Below are 26,387 nucleotides of genomic sequence, written 5' to 3'. Positions count from 1 at the left end.
AATACAAATGAAAACTACAATGAACAATGCATCAAGATCTAAAAAGAAATGCAAAATCATCTTTGCTTTCTAATTCCTCCAATGGTAGTCAATGGTTTATAACACAGGTGTCAAACATATGGCCCACGGGCCAAAACTGGCCCACCAAATGATCCAATCCAGCCCATGGGATGAATTTGTAAAATGTAAAATTACACTGAAGACATTAATCATGAAGCCACATACAGCCCAATTTGATCTTAAGTGGATCAGTAAAATACTATCATAAAAACCTATAATAATAACTGTAAGAGTGATTCTCTCCCCATGTTCAAATCCAGACTCAAAACTCACCTCTTCAGAATACCTTAACCGCTATAAGTTTTACTCTCCATTTTACCTTGTACTGCACCTCTTAATTTTTATTTTTATCTATTTGTTTACTTCATTGTATTCTATGCATTGTCTGTTTTGTCCTATACTGTACAGTGTCCTTGGGTGTCATGAAAGGCGCTTATAAATAAAATGTATTATTATTATTATTATTATAAATTATGATAACTCCAAAGTTTTTTCTTTGTTTTAGTGTAAAGAAGTAAAATTATAAGCAAAGGTTTACATTTAAAAACTATCCTCTTTAAAAATGTGAATAACCTGAACAAATACGAACAACATGAAACGTTTTAAGAGAATTAAGTGCAATTTTAACAATATTCTGCCTGTTACTAAATGTTCTGTGTGTTTGTAGATCTACTGTGATTTGAAGTTGTGACACACATGTGTAAATGATAAGCTAAGGTATAGTATGGTTAAAACTGCAGATACTTTTCTTAAGAAATTTCAGGTTATTCGTAGTTGTACATGTTGATCACATTTTTTAAAGGATACTTTGCAGATTTATTTTCAAGCAATTTTCCTTTTATCATTGTTGTTATTTTTCTGGACTGGGCTGTATGTGGCCCCTGAACTAGAATGAGTTTGACATCCCTGGTTTATAAGAAAAAATGGTTAAAAACTAAAATTATAATGTAAGAAAAAACTACATAAATATAAGAACAAACATACTCCTGCAGTCATAAAACTTAATTGCAAACCAAAAAAAAAAAAAACTAAAATAAAAACAAATACTAGGGAAAATTTAAAACAACCATAACTCGGACATGTAGCTGAGTTACATTTTGTAAGATGTCAAAGCAAATTGATAAACAACCCAAAATAACAGGCCTGAGCAGGAACTGTTATTATCAGAAGTGTTTTGGAGGACGAAATAAAGAGTGCATTTCAGGAGAAAAATACTACACACACCTCTTCTTGCATATAGATGCCCCTCCCTCCTCGCCATTAGCTCCCTCCCCTTACATACAGCCCATTCATCTCCTTCTCCCCACCCCCAGTGACCAGACTAGCCCAGCTGCTAGGGGCTACCAGTCCCCCTCGTGTGTGGGGCCAGTCAAGTGGAAAATGGCTGCTACCGCGAGAGCCCACTTTAGAGAGCCATCATCCTTTGAAGGGGCATGATGGCCTTTGACAGCCACAGTGTTAACATGGAGCCCACATGAACATAGCACTGCTATTATCGTGTTTACTAAAGCAAGAGGAGTGAAGAGAGAGGATCAAGCAGAGACCCTGTTGGTTGATGTTTGAATCCAGGGGTAGCAGGGTGCTTGTCTGAGTCGCACCACAGTGGCATTGTGGGGAAACATGACATGGGATCATTCACAGTCAGGTGGAGATTGTGTTTCAGCAAATCAGAGGAGATCTGAGTGAACAGGTCATTCACTGTGTTAATGGGGCTGTGCTTTTCTGATACTCTTTACTCTGTAATTAATACAGGTGGGTGATGTGACCAAAATTTTTTTTATTACAGCGTATTTAATTTGACTTCGCAGTAACAGTATATATCACAGGTGTCAAACCTTTGGCTCATGGACCAAAAACGGCCCTCAAAAGGATCCAATCTGGCCCACAGGATGAATTTGCAAAGTGCAAAATTTACACAGAAGACATTCAAGGGTGTCATCCAGTCTTGAATAGTTGTTTTGGTCATAAATTTAAATGCTATATTTTTCAGTTTCAGATGCCTGTTACTAAATGTTTTGTGCCTTTGTAGATCCACTGAAATCTGTAAATTGTAATAAACGATAAGCTGAGGCATAATACTGTTAGAATGGCACTTGTTTTTTTAAGAACCTTCAGGTTGTTCATAGATGTTGAGGTTATTCAAATTGTTTGTAAAATTAAAATTTGCAAATGTAACCATTTTCATACTGTAAATTTACTTTTTTGGATTTGACATTATTTTTAAGTTATTATGCTATTATTTCACTGTTCTGGTCTGTTTGAGGTCAAATTGGGCTGTATGTGGCTCCTGAACTAAAAATGAGTTTGGTATATATGGAATACAGGTTATATTGGTATATGTGGTATATATTATAATAGAGGAATAATACATCGACCCCTGATTGTCCTCTATATTTGTGTTGCCATCATGAAAGTTTCCTCTTGTAAAAACTGTGATCAGCTATAGAACATCGAACAATTTTCATCATCATCGAGATATGAACATGTATGATGAATGTGATGGATACAAATAAAAAATAATAAAAAAATGTTCGATTTAACCTCACTCAGCGTGCACAGACTATTCAATGCTCCTGTATCTATGACAGCAGAGACCACAGGACTTGTACTGATAAAACACACACACCAACACCTGCTTATCACAAGTTTTACTGTCATCACAGAATTGCACCATGTTTTCTCACATCACAGGTTTTTCTCACACTACACAAGCCCAATATGAAATGGTTTTTCTGTTGCCAAATGATTATTTATGCTGTTATGCTATCACAGTTATTAATATGGAAGCATTCCCCTGTTCAGTATTTGAGGTAACACACATATAGATACTATTATGGCCACTATGGTCAGAAACTATCATCAGAAAATGTGTGATACCTTGTCCTGTATCCACTTGTGTAATGCAGCTTGTGTGTCATTTTATTTTATTTTTTTCTGAAAGTTGTGTAGTAACTCACTGGACACAGTTAATGAACTTGGGGTTTGTTGTTATACATGTGTGAAGGGGGGAAGGGGATGCAAAAAAAAAAAAAAACAAAAACAGGAAATGAAGGATATGTAATTGTTTATGAATGTATAAATAGTGCCTATACGGAAAAAATGTTTGATAGCACATATCAGTGTTTAAGGAATAAATCTGGACAGCATAAGTTCAGGCTCACACTTTTATTAAATGTTAACAGCAATTTTTAAGACATGGTTTATTATTTTTGTTGTAAAACTGCAGCAGTGTGAAAATGAAAAGAAGCAGAAAAAGAAAAGGTTTTGACTGTGTGCTCTTTTGCTTAAAACGAAAAAATCTGTATCAAAAAAGGATTCTTTAGGAAACAGTATCAAAGCCAAGATTGTTTCTACTATTGGATATTTTTGTAGATACCAGCCCTAATCATGCTGTAACTCCTGCAGTTATTATGCTCATTAGATGCCACGCTGTGCTGTAATGTTCCTTTGACCTGAGACAACCAATTTATAGATGCAGGTTGGATCAGCAGCAGATAAAAGCTGAAACACATTCATCACTGGCCTGATGCCAACGCTGGCTGACTAACTCGACCGAGCCGCTCACAGCTCCGGCACATGTTGCTAGAGGACACACGTGGAGCTCAGAACGAGCAACAGTGATTTTAAACGGCAACAAATGGTCGAGGTGTGTCATTATCCAGATTTTTGGTGAGGGGATCATTACCTGCCACAGATGCCACTGTTGTTTTGCGTCTCCATTTGTCCTGAGGCCAGTCTAACCCTGATACTTGAAAAGAGCAGGAGGTGCCTTTGTGTAGACGTACACCTGATCTTAGCAATCAATTGGCAGCACTAGCCTCACATACGTCTCTTCGGCTCTGCCTCAAGGCCGTCCATCTGTTGCTGCGAGGATGTGTGGCTATGGGTGAATGTGCCCGCGCACAGGTCGCCTATCTGCGTTGTGAGTGGGAGGAGAGAGGCTGCAGAAAATATGTGATTTGTGGTTTTGTGCCTGCTGACACCACTGCTCCCAGAGGTGTAGCTCCCTATGAGTCCCTCTGTAATCATGAAACTGATATTTAAAGCAAAACGGCTTGTAACAAACAAATGTGGCAAGATGCTTGGTGTGTAATTAAAAAAGGTAGAAGAAGAAAGCTGGAGGGGGGACACTTAGATACATACATTGCAATGAAATTTGCATATCGCACCTGTTTTCTTTCCTATAAACAGATGCAAAGCTAAATGCAGAGCTCCAGTAAAAGGAGCAAGGAAAAAAAATGCTGTGGTCTGTCTAATGTAAAGTAAAACCAGATTTTTATTTCCTGCTGAGCCTGCATTTTGCTGCATCTCAGCATCTCTGGGAACAATAAAAGATTTTTGATGGTGATGTTGAATGGCTTCAACGTTAAATACTCTTCTGTGAGTTTATGTCAGAGAAAGCGCTCAGACATTTTCCCAAAAGTGTCTTACTTTAGAGAAAAATAGAGTAAAGCAGCAATGTAAATGATAGCAACAGAAAGATGTAATGTTCTTTGAGATGTGTTCAGACTCGCCCACAATGCTCCCAGTTTGTGCATCGCTCACTGTGAAACATGGGCACAATGAGACGAAGTGATAGAAATAAGAGAAAGCACGCAAAGCTTAAAATTTACACCCCTCGGAGGACAAGGATACTATTACTTCACTTTCAGATCACTTCACTTTAATGTCTCTTCAAGGGAAAATTGTTTCACAGAGTTATTGAAACACAAGACACGCAGTATGTAATAAATACATAGAGCCAGCAAGCATCAAGAACAAACAACAAACAAGCCAAAGACAGAAAGGCAAGAGACTAATTTGCAACAACAGAGCAAGTGCAACATTTATCAGCTTTGCAAATGTAAAAAGGTTAAACCGCAGGCTACAAAGGAGTTTTTATACTGTATCTGCTGCTTTTACACTTGATGCAGCATCAGCTTTGTCTCAAGGGTAAAAGCTGAAATGCTTTATTTAGTGGGTGATTCTGACTGGTCATAATGTACCTGAGCTCAGCTACGCATTACAGTGAGGAATATCCACTGTACCTCCAAAGAGCTCACCAGAATATGATTTTTGATACCAGTGACCTTGTAGATATTGAACGTTTTCAATAGATGTGCGATACTTAATCTGATCGAGGGCTGTTTTGAAAGGAGCAGCGAGAGTCTGGTCATATTTAATGTACATAATATAAGAAAGTAATAAATAATTGATAGCTAATGGAAAAGACGCTGCTGCTTTGCTGCTCTGCTACAGCTACTCTCTGCACCATGAAAAAGCTTGTTTTTACTGCCTACAACAGCTGTGTAACATTTAGATATTCTATTAATTGATGTCAAATAACTGTTGTTTTATAGGAAATACATGTTTTTCACCTTTAAATGCACTATGTCATTTTACTACTTAATCTAATCAAAAGACATAATAGATGAAGTTGCCAATTAAACTATCTGATGTGACTTCAGCAGCAATTATCTAATGAGGTCAGATATTAAAGTTTTATTCACATTACGTTCAGCGTTGTATGTTCACATTATGTCATATGAGTCCAATGAAACAGCTACAAGTAACATTAAACATTCATTTTAGTGAGGGGGATATGATGGAAATGAAATGAAAATGCAAATGTAATATTACACATTTACAGTACAACATAAGGTAACACATCTCCAAATGTCCTAGTTGTTGTTTTACTAAATTTTCCTTAAGTTAATGTCAAACAAACACATTATAACTGTTTTAAATGTTCTAGCTCTAGATTTGTTGTAACCATAGGATAGATGTTAATCACATTTAAACATCTGGTTTTGTTTATCTTTCAATCAAGGCAAAAAATCTGTTTTTAATTTGTAAGAAGTCATGATTTGACATTTATTGTGACCAATCAGTGGAATAAAAGCATATAAATATAGTTCTATCCAAGGTGGTGATATGCCCGTATTTATCAAATATACAGACAATACCAGGAAGTTTATCAATTGGATCTTTGATGGATCTATTTATAGATACGGACCCAGAAATAAGATCGGACTTATAAATACACCAAATCCATACCCATAAGTCTGTGTAAATATCCAAAAATTTAATACACTAAAGATCTTGGATCAGAGCTATTGAAATATTCATAAAATCTTTGATGTATCTTGGACACAGATATAGCCAAACTAGATCTGTGACAGATGGCATTTTTCATATTTATTCATTCTTTTATATCTTGAAAAATCAAACACTGCACAGCTAGTAAATGGGACATTCATTAAAGATACAAAATATATGTTGAACTTACTGTGTATTAACTGTTTTCTTAAATACTGGAGCACTTCTTATCATAATCATGTTTTTGGCCAAATTATCCTGCACTACTGTTGTTAAATACACACCATTCAACAAAATATATAACATAGGCTTGGTCTTTTTACATATTGTAAAGTTTTAATGACTGATTTCATTACCATCTATCACTTTTTTCTGTAAGGTGAGTCATTGGTGATAAAAAAATAAATAAATAAATAAATTCTTCCACTAGTGGCCTCTCCTTGTATGCTCTCACTTTAACATGATTTAGTTCATCATTGGGATTCGGCGCTGGAGAGAATGTCATATGCTAAGTTAACCTATCCATGCCTCACTGGCTCCGTGCCAGTTGTTAAAGGACAAGAACATAGACACACTCTCTTTGATGACGACAACTGGCAAAGTCCCCAACCTTTAAAACAACTCGAGCCGCTGGTGGATGTATCTGACGGCGAGAGTGCACTCAATAAATCTACAAGGGTCTGATTCTGACTCCCACACATCGTCGTTCAGTGTCCTTGAAAGCTGCTATCGCCATATGAGACGAGGAAACACAAGATCTATCCGCACTGCCACAAGTCAATGAGTCACTGAGAGCATTTTTAATTGTGTGGATAGCTGCTGATGTCCATTTCAAAAATATATTGGGTAAAATGCTCACAGATCATTTTAAACCCACCCTCTCAGCATGCCTTTTCATTGGTCGTGCCTACTGTGAGGACAGCCAACAATCCCATTGAGAAATTAGCAGGGTCCCCTGCGCTTTCCTCTGCTTTAATGAATAATTCAGCTGTCAGGGTGAAAGCAGGGCGAGGAGACCTTGTCGGTGGCAACTGACTCAGCACTCTGTGGCCTGAGGGTGACACTCTAAACCTGAGCGCTGCATCCTGTGCGGTCCTAACAGGTTGTGGAGTTACGGTATGTCTCCTCCTCAGTGGTCACATTATCATGAAAGTGTGGATGGGAACAGAAAGGAGGACATGAGACAAGTACACATCGACTCATCATCGTGCAAATTCTGGATGTCAAACCAGAAAATGGGCTGTCAAATCATTTCAGAATAATCTATTTAAGACACAACTAAAACCACACAATATTTACCGTTTCCCATGCACTCATTCCATCTGTAGCCCTCATTTCTGACATCAGTCTTTAATCCTGAGTTTATCTTTTCTTTCTTTCTATCTTTCTTTCTTTCCTTTGGATGCATCATGCCTCTGGCAGTCTCCTGCATTCATAGCCAGTGGAGGAGGAAGGCATTTCAACACACTTACAAAAGATGATTCCACATCCAGGGCACATAAGCCCCCTGGGCCCTGAGCATTCACCTCCTATGGTCCACAGAGCTCTGAGCAAACATCTGTTTTGCTGTGGAAACAACCTTTGATCTCACAACTAAGATTTGCTGTCAAATTAATGAAGAAAGGGATCAAACAAACACAAAAAGTGAATCTGTGGAGCCTGTTTTCCTGTTATTGATCAGACATGTAAGCGTTAAGGTTAAGGATGATTCATTTCTTCAGTTTGTGCCTTGAGCTTATCACACTAGATCAATATATTTCAGGTTTGCCAAGACCCAGACTCAGCAAGTGTCACAGAGAAAATATTACATTAATGGCACACAGGGAGTCTGTTAAATTACAGTTTAAACAGCTGGGTTTAGCAAATACTGACTGAAGTCACCTTGAATATATAACAACTCATATAATGTATTGATCATATACTGATTAAATTATGAAATAATTTGATTTACATTTTTTTTTACCCTCATTCTTTGACATGACAGGCTTTGTTGAAGTCTCCTGACTGACATTGATTCTTTAATTTAGTGTTAAATTAGGCATCAACCATATTCTTAAATTCCGTACATCTTTCACAGGAGAGATTAACTCATCTGAGATGAAAACACAGAATCTAACAGAGCTGATTAAGTCTCTATGTAGAACAATAATGTAATCAATTGCTTGTCCTTTAACTGAAAATTAAGTCATCCTTGCCTGAGGGTATTCTAGTACTGAGCATACAACATTTTGAGTCTCTCAAAAAGTATTTCCCCACAGTTAATGAAGGTGCTCATTAAATTATATGATCCACATCACAGCCATCCAAACTACTAATAGAACTGAACAAATAATCAAACAATATCTGACAAACTAATCATCCGAGCCATTAAATGAACAAAAAGTAGGCTAACTTGTGCATCCTTTTGGACATAGATGGCAGGTAAAAATAACAAAACACTCCCACTAAAAACCCTTAACCCATAAAGACCCAAACATCCACTGACGACCAAAACCGTTCATTGATATAAATGTGTAATACCTGTTGATAGACTAATCCTGTCAATTCATGTAAATAATTGGTGTAAAATACAGTTTGTCATCTTTTCATGGTCATCAGATATGACCCATTTGGATGTTCAGTGGCTCCGTAGTGAACATGGAAACACCGTCATCTTCTACAACATTGATTTACCAGCAAAACCCATGGAGTTTGATCAATGACAGAAGTTGGAGACATTTATTTTGTGTCCAGTTAACAATAAATTTTGCAGAAAAAACAATCTTTTTCTTAAATTTTCTTTGTTTTGGGTATGATAACCCTCAACCTTAATCTGAGCTTTAATGAACATCTACATGAGCAGTGAATTAAATATAGGAAAATACCTCATTTTCACTTAAAAAAAAAGCTAAATACAGAGTATAATATGAGAATAAATGGTGATTAATCACTTAAAGAAAGGTTAAAAATAGAGAAAAAAAATCATTTGAAAACTGCCACACAAATAGCATTGGGTCTTTATGGGTTAAACCTGTAGCTGTACTTGATAGTTTTTAGTGTCACAAATGTTCCAGCCTCACTTTTCAGCCTATTTTAATTGAAGTGGTCTGAGAGGACGTGAGACTACAGTATCTACTATTTGCCTGTGTTTTCATGCTGTAGAAACTCTACTCCAAGACACTCAATTTTTGGCTGTTCACATGTGTTTTCAGAAAGGCACAGTATGAGGATAAATACATGATTGACAGCTGTAATTACCTATAGCTAATCGGAATCCACCAGACATGACCTGGACATGATTCTACTGCTCTAGTCTAAGTTTGGAAATGAGGCTTCATTTTACAAAACGGCAACAAACGGTGTCAAGTTCACCCGTATTCATTAGTCTTTTGATTTGGACTAAGTCTAATTCTCCAAATCTAGTGTTTTTTTCCTCTTGATTTAGCCTAGCTTTAAGCTTAAATGTAAATACAGTTTACAAATAAGAACATATATTAATAAAATTGTGACAAAATCAAGCTCTACACAGTGATGTTTGTGGACTAACTGTTGTCTTAGTCTCACTTTCACTGATTTACCATTAACTTCAGGAGACTCAAATATTCTGAAAACCAACTGGCGCTGTCCCTTTAACTGCCCACATGTGTTGGCTGTGTCTAAAGCAGGTATATCCTCTTTGTTGACTTTTTTTTTTTTTCTTTCTTCTTACATTTAAATGCATTTCATTAAGTGAACCTCAAAGATGGTCATCGTTCTGGTTATGGTGAAGTGTGTTGCTGCCCATAAAGTTGTTGTAATACAATATTTTTACCTCTTCTTATGACATGATTGTGACAATGTGATTCATTCTTGATTGATAAAATCAAAATCAGCTATATTGTTTTGCCATATGTAGACTGCATACAGAAAACTGAAATTACAAAACTCTATGACCCCACAGTGCAAAATGAACATAGTAGGAAAAAAAATATAAAATAGAAAAGTAGAATATAACTATAAACAGAATATAAGTATAAACAGAAGGGGGTTGAGGAGACAATAAATAGACAATAAAGCTGCAACAGTGAAGTTATCAGATGAGGTACTGGTAATAGATGAGTTATTGAATTAAAGTGACATATGGAATATATGCAATGTGCAGTAAAGTGACAACCATAAAGTGTAACTGGGACTAAGTATGTAATCATTGCACCTGAACAAAAGTGATTACTGATTTGTATAAATAGGAATAAAACGAGGAATGTGTCAGAAAATAAAATTAGTCCAACTTTATGGGCAACAGCATAGAGTACAAGTTATTAGTTAGTTTATAGTTCCAAATAGTCCAGTCATTTATGTTTAAATGTACTAATGTAAGATCAACATTTACAAATTATAAATTACGGTCGCATTTGCATGTATTTAATTTGCTTGTATACTAGATTAGCATATTTATTCGTACTGTGTACATATTTTAACACTACAAGAATAAAACATTACAATTGTATTATAGCAAGAAAATGCTGAGGACCAGACATCATCTGTGCCTTAGTAATAGTTCCCTATAAGGATACCAAAAATGACATTTTAGTAAAGCTGTCAAATATGTAAAAAGAAATTGCAGAGGTTTTAATTCACATCAAGATCCACATGAAAGCCCGAATAATTGTTTGATTTTTTGATTCGATAGCTGACTTGAAAATCATCATGAGCCCAAATTTTCAACAACAAAAGCAGAAATATTACCAGGAAAAGCACAGTACCAATCAGGGAGAAAGATTAAGCGACAACAGCCTTCTCCCAGACATAAAAAGCCTTTTATTGAGAATTCAAACAGGTGTCATACTGGTTTCTGAGAGGCAAAACAAATGACAGGCTACTGAGCCGTAAATAGCACAGCAGACGATGGGAGATTGGCCATATGTCCACTGTGTGTGCGAGCGCCAGCTTCTCTGGCTTGGTTTGTGATAGGATGCTTTTGGGAACGTCCCAGTAAAAGCTCCTCTGGGACAGAGATGGATTCAACATTCATTCACTCAATTTTGGTAAGATGAAATGCTTAAACAGTGCACTCATCTCCTCTGAGGTTTAGCTGTATTAAACTGACAATTTTGCTGTCTGTTATATGTCAGTGCTGAGCAATTAGCTGACAATCAAAACATTGCTGGAGATGGCTAATCACTGTTGCTTGGACACAAATGTCAAGTAGAGTAAAATAGCAAGTAATTCGAAATGTTCCCAATATAAAAGATCAGATTGAAATTCATATCTTTGTATCTCATTAGCCCTGTTCATTCAGTACCAAGAGAGTACAGGGTCTCAAGATTTGTGTGTGAGTGTGTGCACGTGTGGGTGTTAGGCAAGGATAGGGTGTTCTCCGAGGAGACATAGCTCCATCTGGGCCAAAGTAATTGGTCTGCTATTCATATTCAGTGGTGTAATAGCCTCTAGCTATTCATACAGTCACACATGAACTAGTTACACTGAGGACTATCAAAAGAAGAGCTGACCCAACTGTCATAGTTTTTTAGGAAAGATTACAGAGACAACAGCAAGAAAATCAAACCTGGTTTGATCAAATGTATAAACCAGCAGAAGCAAAGATAAATCCTCTTCTGATAGAATCTGTCACACATGATGCACCACCCACTGGTGTGCAGCATTAAGCAGGAAATTTAGTTTCAGCAGAGAGAGATTTAATAGCAAACTGTTTGATTATACCATTTCTATTATTATAAGGTTGAAAGAAGTAACTATGAGGTAAAGCCAACGAACTTGCATTCTGATGAACTGCCATTAATAGAACCTGCTGTGCTTTGAATAAATTCTGGCCTCCTTTTCCTGGGAAAGGCCTACAGCGGCCATGCACATTGAAATGTATGCAGTGAATCATCAGCTGCTGGCAGCTTCTGGTGAATTATTGTGGCACTGAATGAATAGCTAAGTACCAGAGTTGCGGGTGCAATGATGATAGCAAACATAATAACAGATGCACAGTATATATGCATGTACTTTTTCTTTACAGCCACAGACCACAACAAAAATAAACTGGATCTATTTCTTCATTAATGCTATTCCTCACCGCTATCAGTGCAGTGTCACTACAGTAAAGTCTCCTGCTGAAAGGTAAGCAGTTGCTGATGTTTTTCCTGTGTAAAAGCACCTATAATTACCTGCGTAATGGAAGAAAGCACCCTTCATCATCCGATCATTCCTCAACAAGATAAATATGGTGGTCAAGGCATTTAGAGACAAATGCTATCCTCTTGGTGGCGAGGGTTTGGAGTGGTATATTTATCATGGTTTGAAGTGGTGTCTGAGTCTAACCAAAGTACTGATTATTCAGAGTGAAGAGGAGCTGCCAGCCCATTACCTCCCAGAAAATAACAATGTGAACACCCGCCTCCCTGGCCTTTCCCAATGTAGTCTGTCAGAGCTTGTCAGCTGCAGCACCACTCATTCAATCTCAACAAGCTCTGCGCTCTAGGATTCATTCCCTGTCCTGCACTATCTCTTCCCCCTCCTTTTAGTTTCACTCTCCCTACGTTGCCTCGTATTACCTCCCAATCTTTTGCAGGTTGCCCCCCTTCGGCCCCACCCCACCCCACCCGTTCACTTCCTCCTATTCTGCAAGCCTCCGCTGCTCCACCCCTCCACCCTACTTGGTCCTGATGAGCCATTGTGAGATTCAAGCAGATGGATGGGGAACAAAAGGGTGAGAGGGGGGCCCCCTCTGCCTGTCCCCCTTGTATCACTGCCAACCAGGCTCTGGGTAATCTTCTCAAGCTTTCACAGCGGAGCAATGAATAACCTCAGCCTCCTCTCTGAGACCCAGGCTCCGCTGCAGCCGCCCCCTCTTATCTCACCCTCTGCAGACTCACCAGGGCCGGCTGCTCCCCGGATAGCATCTCTCACCCTCGCTTTCTACTCACTGTCTCTGCCCTCCACACCCAATCAGGTTTTTTTTTTTTTGTTTCTAGGGGCGTGTTACAGGGCCCGGAGATTAATTGGGGCTGTGGCTGGATGACATCTGGTCCCGGCTTCATAAAAGTCTGGGTCCTTGAGGTCTGCCGGGTTTATAATGAAGTGTATATAAGTTAATTTTCTCATCAGCAGAGCGTTAATCAGAGCTTCTTCAATAGCCATTTCAACACTTGTCCAGAGATAGTTCACAATGCAGTTTGGCAAATTTGATTACCCAAGTACAAACGCTGACCTAAACTCTACTTTGCATAAAAGGATTTCACCAGTTTACAAGTAGCTCTTCTTCTTTAAGGTAAAAACATTAGGATATACTACAGTAACCAATAACAGATTTTAAACCTCTTGATACATGTTTCTTCAGCAATAATATTGTGTTCTATTAAATCTCAGCACCTCTGGAGACACTAATAAGAGCTTCATGTTGTTCTTCAATGCCCAAAACAATCCACCTGTTCTACTTTAAAGGAACAGCTCAGCCACTCCACAGCTTCCTTCTCTGGCCCTGTTAAAATATTGAGCATGTACTTAAGTGCTATTTGGCCAAGTGTCATTTAGGCTGAATGGCTCTCCATCCACAAAAGATGTCTTGAAGTGACTGGATCAGAGCTGGTAGCGAACCACAGAGGAATACACAGGTGTTGAATTATTTACTTGCAATAAAATATTTATACTTTTGTCCCACAAACTACTAACTACAACTATGAAGTAAAGCTGCAGTTAAACTAAAAAAAAAGCAACCATATTGAGGAACCATTTTGAGTTTTACATGTTAATACATGCAGGTGAGATCATTGTACCAGAATTTGTATAAAACGAACAGGTCTATAATTTATTTATCGACGCAGTGAAAGAATAGAAACTTAATGTAACATATTTTTCACTGACATTTATTAATAATACAACATTTACATAACATGACTTCTATTCACGTTTCATAAGAAACGCCCTCTGGACTAAAAAGAAAAAGAAAAAGTGTACACTCCCCAGCCAGGGCTATTCATTAAAAATTATGTGAATAGGCACATCCTAAAAGCCCAGAGGTATAACACATATTATCATAAGATCCCCAGCTCTGTGAGTCTGGACACATTTGTATCACATCATTTATACCTTTGTTTTGCCACATCTTCTGTCCAATCTTTATGGTGCCATCAAATTTAAGCCAAAAAAACATCTTGCCACATTATGCAAGTAAATAGAGGGAGTGTCAAAACAGAAATAAATGGATACGTCCCTTATCTTATATTTTCCTGACATTACTTTGATGAAATGTAGTAGTTCAAGGGCCTGTACGTCAATCTTAATATATTTTAAACATCTCATATTCATTCCATCGTAAAAAATAATGTGAAGGAAACTCTGTTGGACCTTGTCTAGATGTACATTTTGCTCTGTCAACTGATTAAATCATTTCTGTATTGACTTTTAAGAAGCACTCGGTTAAATCTACAAGATCAGCTTACGAACAATGATGGACATTTAATCTTTTGGTCAAACTTGACTATTCAGAAACTCATATAGCAGGACAGACAGGACATGTACTTTCTCTTCTTCCTGCCACCTGCATATTTTATCGCTGGTCACTTTGCTCAAAAACAGCCTGTAAAAGTAAATAACTGCATCACAAGTGTTTGCATCCTTTGTCCTTCCAAAAATAACACCTAATGCTGCTGTATCGCTTTCAGACGGGCAAAATGGTGACAACAAAGAGGTACGCCAGCGACCTTTACGTGATATGAAAAGCCAAGTGAGCTCCTATTGTACTGTTGTGGGAGGCTTCCTGTGTTAACCTACAGGAACAAAAACAAGATCTATATTTAAGCAATTTCAGCAAGTTGATTTACATTGTTGTTTATGAGAAATAATGCAAAAGTGTAATGTATTTGAAAGTTTGTAAGATAATGCAGAATTAGAAACCTAAGTGGTGATGCTATGTTCTGCTATGAGAGAATAACACCCCTGTCTTGATGATAACATGTACTGTTAACAAATCTGCGTGAAATGCTCTTCTTTGTAAATATGTCATGAAATTGTTCATCATAAGCTTTTAACAAACGTGCTATTTTTGTTACCGTCTGTATTACCTGTCAGAGGAGTATATATTCATGTGTCACATAAAGAGAGCAACCATCAGAGGCTTATGGATGTCCATGAAAGACAATGAAGAACACAGAAATGTAGCCTTATTTAGACAAAAAGGGTTTGCTGGGATATTAGACGTCATCGCGTGACACTTTAGTCATAGACTGAGCAGTTGTTTATACATAATTCCTTTGTAGTTGCAGGAGATTATTCTGTGGTTGATCATATTCTCTTCTATCCGTGTTCAGAAGCTGACCTGTTGTGCAGAGATGTGCATATTTACTCTATTCATAGGATCCACACAGCACACATGCTACAGGCACATATTCATTACTAAGTAGCCTGTGGCGACTGTCATGTGCAGACAATGGTGGAAGACAAAGACAGTGTCTCTACCACACAGGGAATCTTCCACACTTGTAGCCACACTGGAGATAGCACTCTAAAATAGCATGTTGTTTTAATCATATTCACGTAATCTTGTGAGAGTCGTATTTGGAATCTTATAAGCCTCCTTATGTTGCTTAGATATTACTACAAATGAGCATGTCTGAGAAATGTAACACCTTGCACAGACTCTTGCATTTTAATTTCTGTGGCATCTGTGACCAGTCCGTCATGTCCCTAACCCCCTCGGGGGACCCCCAACCTATCTGCAGCAGACCCCAAAACCCAGGAGAGAGCGAGAGGGGGGGGACACATTTGATTGATGATGGTGTGAATTAACCAGAAAGAGATGGAGAGAATCCTTTTATCAGGCCAGAAACACGAGTGGATTAAAATGTAGTTGTACAACCCCTCTGTATAATGCAGAAGCCTGGCCGCATATCACAAGGCACCAGAAGCCAAGATGAGAGCCACGCGTTATTATTGCCCCACCCCTCATGAAACTTTGCTGAACCAGGAAAACAGGGCTCAAACATGACAGACGGGACAAGGCTAAAAATACAAAGATTCACATCACCATCATAATATTTTCTAATGAGAAAAACTTACTTTTAACAAAACCTACAACTCATGCAGGTTTGTGTTTTTCCTGCTGACAAGTTCAAGTTATTTTAGATTAGGTAAGGTTATATTAAAAGTAGGAGTATTTTATCACAAAGAGAAAATGACCTAAATGGTGCTCTAACATGCAGGTTGCAGATCTTGATTGTCCAGATAAAGCAAAACTGAGTCGACCCCTAAATGATCCATAATGGACCTGCAGCATGTCTCCATCTGGCAGCAGATTCTGTGTCCGACTCCAGAGCTGCTCTGCTGATGTTTTGTGCCGCTGCATAATTTATTGCCCTCTTTGCAGGCCCCTTCTTGCACATCCCCTTCTCTTGGTATAGGTGAGAGTTCAGCTGTTTGGTTTAACACATCACTGAGAAGGGCCTGTGTCCTGGCTCCACAGCAGCAGACCCCACATGTGACAAATGCAATTAGAGGGAAATATGCAATTACCGCAATCCCCACTCTCTCATGCGGCCAGACAAGGACAATTTGTCAATGAGGCCCCAGTGGTATCTCCTGAGCCTGGATAGGGACCTGCAGGTACCATTGTCCCTGCCTCCTTCTCAAGAGCTGGCCTGTGGTGTTGGATGGCCCGAGGCCCTGGGGGGTTGAGCGAAAGAAGATGTATGGCCAAAGAAAAGATACAGGGTTCAGTAATCAAAAACAAACCCCTTGCCTTGACTGTTTCTGTAACATGTCCTGTTTTCTCATGTAGAGCAGAGCATACAGAGACCAGTTACACAACTGTTGGTGGCAGGGAATCATTACTCACAGACTTCCCAACAATACAAAAACCAAAAATAGAAAATGTGTAAGAAAAACCCCAAATGCAAATAAAAAATAGCAGTTTTTGTCTGGTAAAATGTCTTACAGGTGGCCTCTTTCTATCATGAGCATGAATTTCCACCTAGAGAAATAGTTAATGTTACATGTTTCAGTGGTTCAGACTCATATCATGCACCAGTTAAATTCCAGCAGGAATTTTTCTTGGCACAGATGCAGACTTTTAGATTACAGAGCATACTGAGCATTTTAGTAGAGCTGTATTTGATGTGTTTTTGTTGTGCTGATAAATGGTTTATTCATCACTGTGATATAAACATGTCATAAACATTCTGCAAAAAACTATTTGGATAAAGATGAATGAAAAATAACTTTATTTGCACATGGCCTGCATTCACACTCAGCATGTGAAGATTTGCATCACAGATTTTCCTCTTTTTGTATAGGTCTGTAAGTGAGCATTTCTTACAAATAAAACAACCTGCAGAGATATTTCACCTTTATTTCCTTTTTTAATAGTATTTTTCAATATAGCTGCAACATGTTTATTTTTATTCGAGGTAATTTCATCTTCAGAAGTCCCATGTATCATTTCAATGGATTGTCAATATGTGGAAATGTTTATGAATCCATTTTCCATCAACTGATAAAAACTATTTGATTTTTCTGTTTATAATCACCGAAAGACGGATCAAAAACATGTCACCGGAAGTCACAAAGAACAGAAATGTCTGCACACTGTCAGGCTGTGAGAACTGTGGGTAGTTTAATTCTCTCAAGATCAAAGTGTGAAATGTTTTAAGGTGATTTAAATGACCTACTTGGCGTCCAACCGTGTGTAGACTTTTCTGTTACCATAATCCTGCCAGGTCAAATAAATCCTGACTACACTTGTATGTGAACTGATCCACTTGGTTTTACTCAGGGACAGGGACGCTTGTCTCAAGTGTTCACCATTGGCTAAGATGTGAAGTGCACGACCTGCTGGATGCCTTTGTCCCCTCTTTGAATGGACATGATAGATAGAACTGGAGCAATGGAGGCGAAGAGCATGACAATTTGAGCACTGACCTGGTTTTCACTGTAGTCATCATAAAACACAGAGCCAGCGTCCTGGGGACATGTAATAACATCAGGCCTTTGGTGTAATTCACTATCTCGGTGTGTGGCAATATAGCAAAACCCATTACATTTGCCTTGTAATTTGCTGTCGCCCCAGCGAGGGATTCAGGTGACTGCGACCCCCGTTAATGGAGTTCCAGCGATAAGGACAGGTCTGTTTATTAGCCACATGCGGTCAACCGTGGCGGGAACAGCTGAGCGCAGGCAGGTGTCGGGCCCTGCGAGGGCTCAGGCACCGCTGGCAGGCCTTGGCGCTCATTTCACGCACGTTATCGTCACACTAGCTAGGTTGAAAAAGGAGGTCGCCGGGTGCACAACAATATAACTGCTGAGTGATGAGGTTTCCTCCAAGTCACACTGGTGTTTACCACTCTTGGCAATTTGGTTTGTTTGTGGAAATCAATGAGTCATCTGCAGTTTTTTTTTTTTTTTTAGTCAAGCTGAAGGTGGAGCTCTATAAAAAGGAACAGCGGGATTTAATCTTTATTTTTGGAGTCCGCCTAATTTTAAGAGCCACTAAAACGTTCAGCTTGCACCAAACAATTTACATTCTTTCTCTGAGCCAAAATGTAGTAAATGATAACTGAGCATTTCATTAAGACCCAAAAATAAAAATATCACACAAGCCAACACTGCAAGGAAAGGTTATCTCCTCCAGCATGCATGCTTACAGACATTTACACAGCCTTGAGGAGAAAATGAACTTCAAATTAAAATGTCTATTTGATGCATTATCCTAATAGGGACGGATGGGAAAAGAGAACTCTACAGTGCTCTCATCCTTCAGCCTGAGGGGACAGACTTGGGGAGTTGTCATTACCAACTTAGCCCATCAAGATGAGCCTGTTGGGAGGTGGATTCACAGAGATTGTCTGCTGTTTTGACAGGTGTCTGTGCTGGTTAATTTATCAGGCAATTACAGAATAAATGGAGCTATCTTTACATAGGAAATATGATTGATCCAGTTGAAAATTACACAGTCACAATTTTTTTTTTGCTTCAAACATTACATTTTGGGTTCAAAAGAAGGTTAACAAAATAACCAAACTAAGGGAAGTTTTTAGGTGTGTTAACAATAACTGCCATATTATCTTCTGTTAAAATACATGTTGTTGCTTTCTGATACAATGCTTGACAAAAAAGCTGCACTTTGTAAGACTTTCTGTACAAATACATGCCATCTTTAATGAAAACACCTCACTGACGAAATGATAAAATAACTATATTCCATGACAAAGAAGTGACAAGGACCGACATGTTTAAATTGTCTGTGCATCACAGCCTTTATCGATGGGCCAGACAGCAGACGGGCAGGCAGCCCTTATGCAGCCTATATAAAGTGTGACCCAAGAGCCAGGGCTTTCTGTAAGTGTGCCAACGTGGACATGCTTCCAGCAATAGTCATGCTTCTGCCAGCTGCATCATCTGTGCCTGCACAAAAGCATGCCCTTTGAAAAGCGCTCAACACACACAAAAGCACTGATGCGTGGTGCACACGCATCAGTGTGCAAACGTGCAAGCTCACATTATTCTATATTCAAATTTAGACACCCAATAAAACTGATGAAAATTTTTCACAATTAGGAAAATAACCTTGCTCAAGTGCAATTCACTTGATGTATTTGGAAATGCTTCTTCATCGGCTCCGCTTGTGCACAAACACAGAAAAAGAAACTTGAATACTGAGGCTAGTTCGAAAAGATCTGAGATGAAATATAAATAAGTGGCAGCAGCCAAGTGAAGTAAAAGCAACAGAGCTCATCTGTCCTCTAGCAAAAGACTCACGGTGAGTCATACCAAGTGCACACATCACTGTTGAGACACTCAATTATGATTCAAATCTCCATAACGGGGCAATAAAGCCATTTGTCATGTGACCATCTGCAGAGTATCTCCTCTGATTCTGCCTGAATACAGTTAGCCCATGTACACTGTAGAAGTGCAAAGAGTGGAACGTGCAGATTTATTAGTGTCAGGCTCAAACTGTAATCACCACAGGATCAGTGCTGTGCCGATAGATTAATTTCATTTTCTGTGAATGCTGGAGCTCCTGGAAATCTCTCGGAGGTGGGAAACAAAGAGGTGCCCCGTGGCTGTCTTTGTTTTACTTTTTCTCTTCAGATTTAAAACAATGTGTGAAGGGAGAGAGCAACACCAGTTTAGTCCCAGCACCATAATTATCGCCTGCTTTCGTCTCTCAGGGATGTTCATGGACAAGGGCCTCATAACAGGTGACAGAATGCCTGCCAGCCGCCCCCGGTTCCCCGCCCCCACCCCAGATTGGTGACTATTATAAACCAAAAACGTATGCTCTCAATATATATGCAAATGATGCTTGGTCCCAAGGTGAAGTTCACGGAGCAGCAACGCCGCTTGCCTCTGTTTTGCTCATTTGCAAAAATGTTGAGAGTAACAAAGACCACAGGAAATTGAAAAATTGTTACTAAGTATTAGAAAAAGCAATCATTTTCCCCAGGCAGCCTAATCCTGTGGAAATTGATCTCACCTCTTTGCCTGACATGCACTGGTAGCAAAAACACATAAGAGGGAAATGCCTGTCTCAGAGTTGCCTGATGGAAAATTTGTTTGGTTGCAAATTTCCTTACTTTATTCATAAAAGCACAAGGTCTGCCCTGTCAGGAACCCGTTTCTTTGTTTGTGCCTTTGGATGCAAACAGGTGTACTGAATCCTCAAAAAGAAAATTAGTAACTGGTGTGTAATTGTTTTCTTGCTGCTGCTCACAACAAGCTACCTGACTAATCTGGCTGTGCAGCTCCTGCGGGGCTGCTCCATCCATGCTGCATGCATGCAAATCTGTCCATTTGTTGTCTAATTTTAAACACGCTGATACCATCTCACTAATGCATTTGCTCTTCCTTTGCGTGGAAGTACAAATTGGAAACGACAGTCTATTACCCACAGCTCTGACCTTCGTGATGGAACATAATGTGGAAAAAAACCTACAATGCCTTTATTTGAGCAGGCGAGGGCGAGGACACAGTAGTGATTAATTAACCCAATTAATTTAGACTAAGATTATCTGAACAATTATTTCTCGATAAATCAGTGCAAGGTGTGATGATGACTGTTATAGTTAAGGTTTAATTACTACATTATAATATTAAAGTGCTTCACTAAGAATACAATAGAACACTTTCCCTGAACATCTCCAGTGGAACGTAATCAGTTACAGATTACTAGTTACTCTAGTTATTAAGTAATTAAGTAATGTAAAGCTATTTTAATTTTTATGTAAATTATTTTGATTGCTTTTCTAACAAATGTTATAAGATGGAGCATATCTAGATGAAGAGACAGGGAATGTGGGAATGTTACATTGAGACTGATCTCATGAAATCGCATTGTATGTCATGCCAGTTCTTATGGCATATATGTACACATTTTCAACCTTTCATGTGTTATTGAACAGCATTTGATCCCATCTCAATTTACGCCAAGATCTCCGGTACAGACAACAGAAACCCCTAACCGTAACCGTAACCCTCAATGCATGGTATTTGACACGGCGTAAACATACACGCAGAAAGCTTATAATGCATACAAATAACACATCAATTGAAAGTGGCATGTATATTTACACGAGTCATGATATCAAGTTGGTTAGATTCCACAGTAGAATAGAATAGAATAGAATAGAATTAACAGTTTGACTTATACACTTAAGCCAAACTAACAGAAATAAATAGAATTTTTTGGGACAATTTCCCTATTGCTTTCCACCATTTGACTGGCAGTCAGGTGCGATTTTGGGGACAATTTTGCGACTGCGACATTGAGATAATCAAACGGTATCTTTGTTGTCACGGCCCTACTTATTTTTTTGACCCCCCATTCAGCATTGACCTGTTTGCTGGTGTTCATTTCACCTGATCTACACTGCACAAACCTCACTGCCTAAACAGAGACTAATCTGTCATTTTGTCATTATACTGTACGCAAACATATCAAACGGATTGATAAAATAGATTGACATTTTGACACATCTGCATTTTTTTATTGAAATAAACTGAAGCCTTTTGCTATTGTATAATTGCACTGATGCACATTGTGTTTTAATTCATTGTGCATCTCCAGTTTAGACCAAAAGCTTCAAACTGCAACAGACATTATGATCATATTTTTGGTGATTTTGCTGGTGGTCCATAGAAATGATCTTACCCTTGAAAGCTAACACGTTTGTTCTTAGAAGCTGACACAAGAGCTCCTTACAGAGCATGATAGTAAGGTAGTGGTTAGAGATTTCATATGGTTTATTGCCTCTACTTTCACTTGGGTTATTTATTGAACCACCATCACAGACCCTGCTCTCCACAGCCACACAATGCTCCTCCGTATGATAGAGGAATTTATGCCACATGAACAGCATACTGAGCCCGAGTTTAAGTGTTATTAAGAAGCATCACTCATGCATAGGATACTATTTACAGTAATACATTCACACATGCTGCAGCTTCCTATGAAGGCTCTTCAAGGAAAAATGATGATGGATTGTGTGCAGGGTGTGAGGCTAAGAGAGCAGCGGAGAGACGGAGGGGAAACTAGGTTTCAAGTATTCCACAGGCTAAATGAAGAACAAACATGCACCATACAAGACAGTGAAGGAGAAAAGATTATCATCTGGAGATGAAAGGCAGAGAGAGGGAGAGAGATCCATTCACTGCCACACAGCTGTCTTATTTGCAAGGTGTTGAGAAACCACTTTTTTTTCCAAGAGGATGAAAAGATTCTTCTGAAGCCAAAAGGGTCTGCTATCATTTTTGGGCAGCTTGAGCTGTAGAGATGTTATTAGCATAAATTATCTCCCCCACCAAAGAGATAGGAACATGCTAGCTCCTTTCTGCTTTTCACACTTAATTGCCCTATTTACTGAACAGTTGCCCATGGACAACAAATGCACACACGCTTCGAGATGCATACAGGACAACAGGCAGACACAAGCCAAATAGGGCATGAGTGATACACTGAACTATCTGCCAAACAGCATTAGATACAGTATGGCTGGGAAGACTGTTAAGTTCTATTTAGACGTAATGTTACACTGGGAATCCGCAATAAAATGTTAAATATATTGCATTCATGACCTCTTCACTGAGCCATGTGTGATCAGTGCCTGTGTGGAAAGGTTTTTAAAAAGATTTTTCTGTTAAATCCTTTCATGAGAAAAGAAAAAATAAATGGTAGCTACAAAATGAATAAAAAGGCTGAGAATATTTTAATGAAATATATACTTGTTGCATTTACACACTCTAAAAATTTTAATCACCAACGGCTTTTGCCGTTTTAAAAAGCACAAGAGTCTCCTAATGTAGCTGCTCAAAAAAACAGGCTTGTTGAAGTGACCCAGTAAGCAAGAGAGAGGTGAATTATAGATGGCTATGCCTAATGGACTCTTTACTTCTCTTCACCTAGCCCAACAGGCTCAGAGTGACTTTATATAAGCTGGTTGAGACACTTATGTTTCAGGTTTTATGCACAACAACCTCTACAAAAACTGCATTTTCTGTGCAGCTGTTTTTGTCAGAATATGCCGTTGATTAAACAGACTTCACGTGTCTGTAAATAGAGATAATAAACTCTGCCGTAACCAGAGTAATTGTCAGCGGTGTCTCTTGTGGAACTGTGTGAAGAAACAAATCAACTAGATTGACTTCATTCACTCGGCCGCTCAGGTCATCTCCATAACCCTGGAGGGCCATACAGGATGTTAATGAGGTTGATTGTATCACAGCCTCAGCCCTCCCATCTGACCACAGCGGAGCTCCTGCCCGAGCTGCCCTGCTCCTGCACCACCAAGAAGAAAAAAAAAAAAGAAAAGAAAAACATTCGTCCAGCCCAAGGGGGTCAGTCTCTATGGTAACGTCCTGAGGCAGTGACCACATGTCAGAGGGAGTCTGGGGGACATGAGTGGACCCCAGCTCTGCAGTGAAGAAAGAAATGTAGTAAGTGGAAACAATTGGAGATGTATTGCCTGCTACTGGAAACATGTAACCTGAGAAATGTTTCAGTATCAGCTGGTTTCTTTTTGTTTGTTTCACTTCAACTGTAACCTGTAGCTAACCTGTTGCACCGCTTCTTGCATTTATCTGTTAAACTATACGATGGAATAGTGTCATGATTTATTTGCGCATGAGTATAGATTAGGAAGAATTAAGAAAATACTAATACAATGATGTTACGTTTTATGATCCTATATCAATTGTCAAAATAGATTTCATTTAATTTGTGTTGTTTAATGTACAAGTGTGCTATGTTACCAGGACAGTGATAAATACAAATGCAGAACCTACTGTTGTTTGCATAAAACAATTCCATTTTTTAAACTCCAATTTTAATCACATGATGTAATCAGTAAACTATAATAGTTTTCCTAAAATTAAACTAAATATAACAATAAACAGCAATACAATGAAATATAATCAGTGTATCATGATTTACATATCTATATATACCATACTGTGTTCCCAGATTTTTGCAGATACACAGCTCTGGTATATATGTAAATATTCTGGGTCAAATATCAGCTTTACTCTCTAGCTGCTATAAATATTAAGGATTAAGCCTAGTCTGTGATGTGTGGCATCCTGACCAGGTGATTATAAACGTATATCACATAGGAGCATGGAAAAATAATTGTATAGTTAAATAAGGGTATTCTGTAGCTTTTAATTGGAGTTTTCATGGTATCCCGAGAAAACAATGACCCAAAAAAAAAAAAAAGCGTTCACAGTGGAGTCATTTCCCAGCCCCATTATCAACACCTAGATACTTCCTCAGAACCTCAGATCCTGAGAGGTGCATGCATTGTTTATTTATACTTTTTGAGAAGTTAACTGGTTGTGCTTCAATGCTCTGTGGAGCAGAATAATGAGTACTTCTGCCAGAGGTGGGCTCTAGAATCAGACTGCAGGTTTGAGATGATATTGGAAAGGTTCAATAACAGCGAAGGAAGGGTCATTGTTCATTTAACCTTCCTGTTTGATGAACAAGTCAACATCTCGGCAACAACCCAAATTTATCAACACAGGAAGCTGATGATGATGGTGAAAGATCTGACAAACAGAAAGTGTTATATGGAACAGGTACAGTTAGATAAATAAAAGCAGTAACTGATTACTTTGTATAAAACCACTGCACTAGTTGACATTCAAGAAAAAAAAATTCACCATAAAAGCACCACAACCCATTATTTTTCCCATGATCCCTCTCTTCCTGACCTTTCTTGTCCTTGCTGCTGCTCTATAAGCTTGGCTTGGTGACAGCAATGTGAACTTGTGCTGTAATGTACAATCACATAACGTGTGATAAATCCTGACCACACTTATTTAACATAGCCTCCTCTTGAGACCTGCCACGTCCAAGCGGCAGGGTCACCGTTAGTGGCAGTGGTGATTTAAGGCGACCCAGGAGAAAGGGCACCCTTAAAAGTCAGGATAAATGTACGGCACCTTAAACCGTATTCAAGACCAATTCAGGTTCACGATTAATATAGAAATGGAAAATATATTAAATCGTTCAAAATAGGAGCTTTATTCTCTGAAAAATAAGATCAGGTTGGAGGCCCACTTAGATTTTATCGAGGGAATCTACAAGTGGTCTGTATTTTCATTTTAGAGCAAAGTGCACCTTACAACAGCACTATTTACTCATTAGACAAATAGACCTTTTGTTCAGCATGATCAGACTGTATAAAATCTGAAAGAGAAAAACAAACATGAATACATGTCTATTTCCTTCCCTAATTTGTTGTGGTTTTGGTCACAATAAATTAACCATCACATCAAAGCTATAAAACAGAAAACAGTTGCACATAAATGCCATAATGAAGTTTTGTCCACTGTACAGAAGCATCAGCTTTATTATGCCAATTATTATCTTGTGTTGACGTTTAAGAAATCCTGTGATTTAATCTAACAAGTGATGTGACATAAGCGTTGATGGAGAATCAAACAGGTGCATGCATTTCCACAGTTATTCTAAAATGTGCTGTCAAATTAATTTCTGTGTGTAAATGTTTCACTTTCATTCATTCAAAAATATTGCACGTTAATGAAATATACAGTGTATAATGTAGCATAAAATTCACAGAATGAGCTAACGATTTGATGCAAATACAAACCAACCCACAGAATATCTGGCCAATTTAGTGAGCACAAATCTAATTCTAGATTTCACCCTAATCAAAAAAGATGTAATTAATTAATCAGATAATTCACTGCCACGCATGGCAGGACACACATCTGTGCAGCGGTAATGGGGAGGGAGAGAGACGAGCTGAGCAGTGCAGCTCTGTACTTCCCTG

The 26,387-nt window shown here is 38.5% G+C and overlaps 1 long non-coding RNA gene across 1 annotated transcript in view; it reads right to left on the bottom strand.

Moving 5' to 3' along the window:
- The window catches only part of LOC115422211 (uncharacterized), an 85,292-nt gene that overhangs the window by 44,096 nt on the left and 14,809 nt on the right, over positions 1–26,387 (bottom strand). The window lies entirely within an intron of this gene.

This window comes from Sphaeramia orbicularis, chromosome 7 (assembly GCF_902148855.1).
Source record: "Sphaeramia orbicularis chromosome 7, fSphaOr1.1, whole genome shotgun sequence".
In the NCBI taxonomy this organism is placed as follows: Eukaryota; Metazoa; Chordata; class Actinopteri; order Kurtiformes; family Apogonidae; genus Sphaeramia; species Sphaeramia orbicularis.
This window is presented reverse-complemented; position numbering and strand designations above follow the sequence as displayed.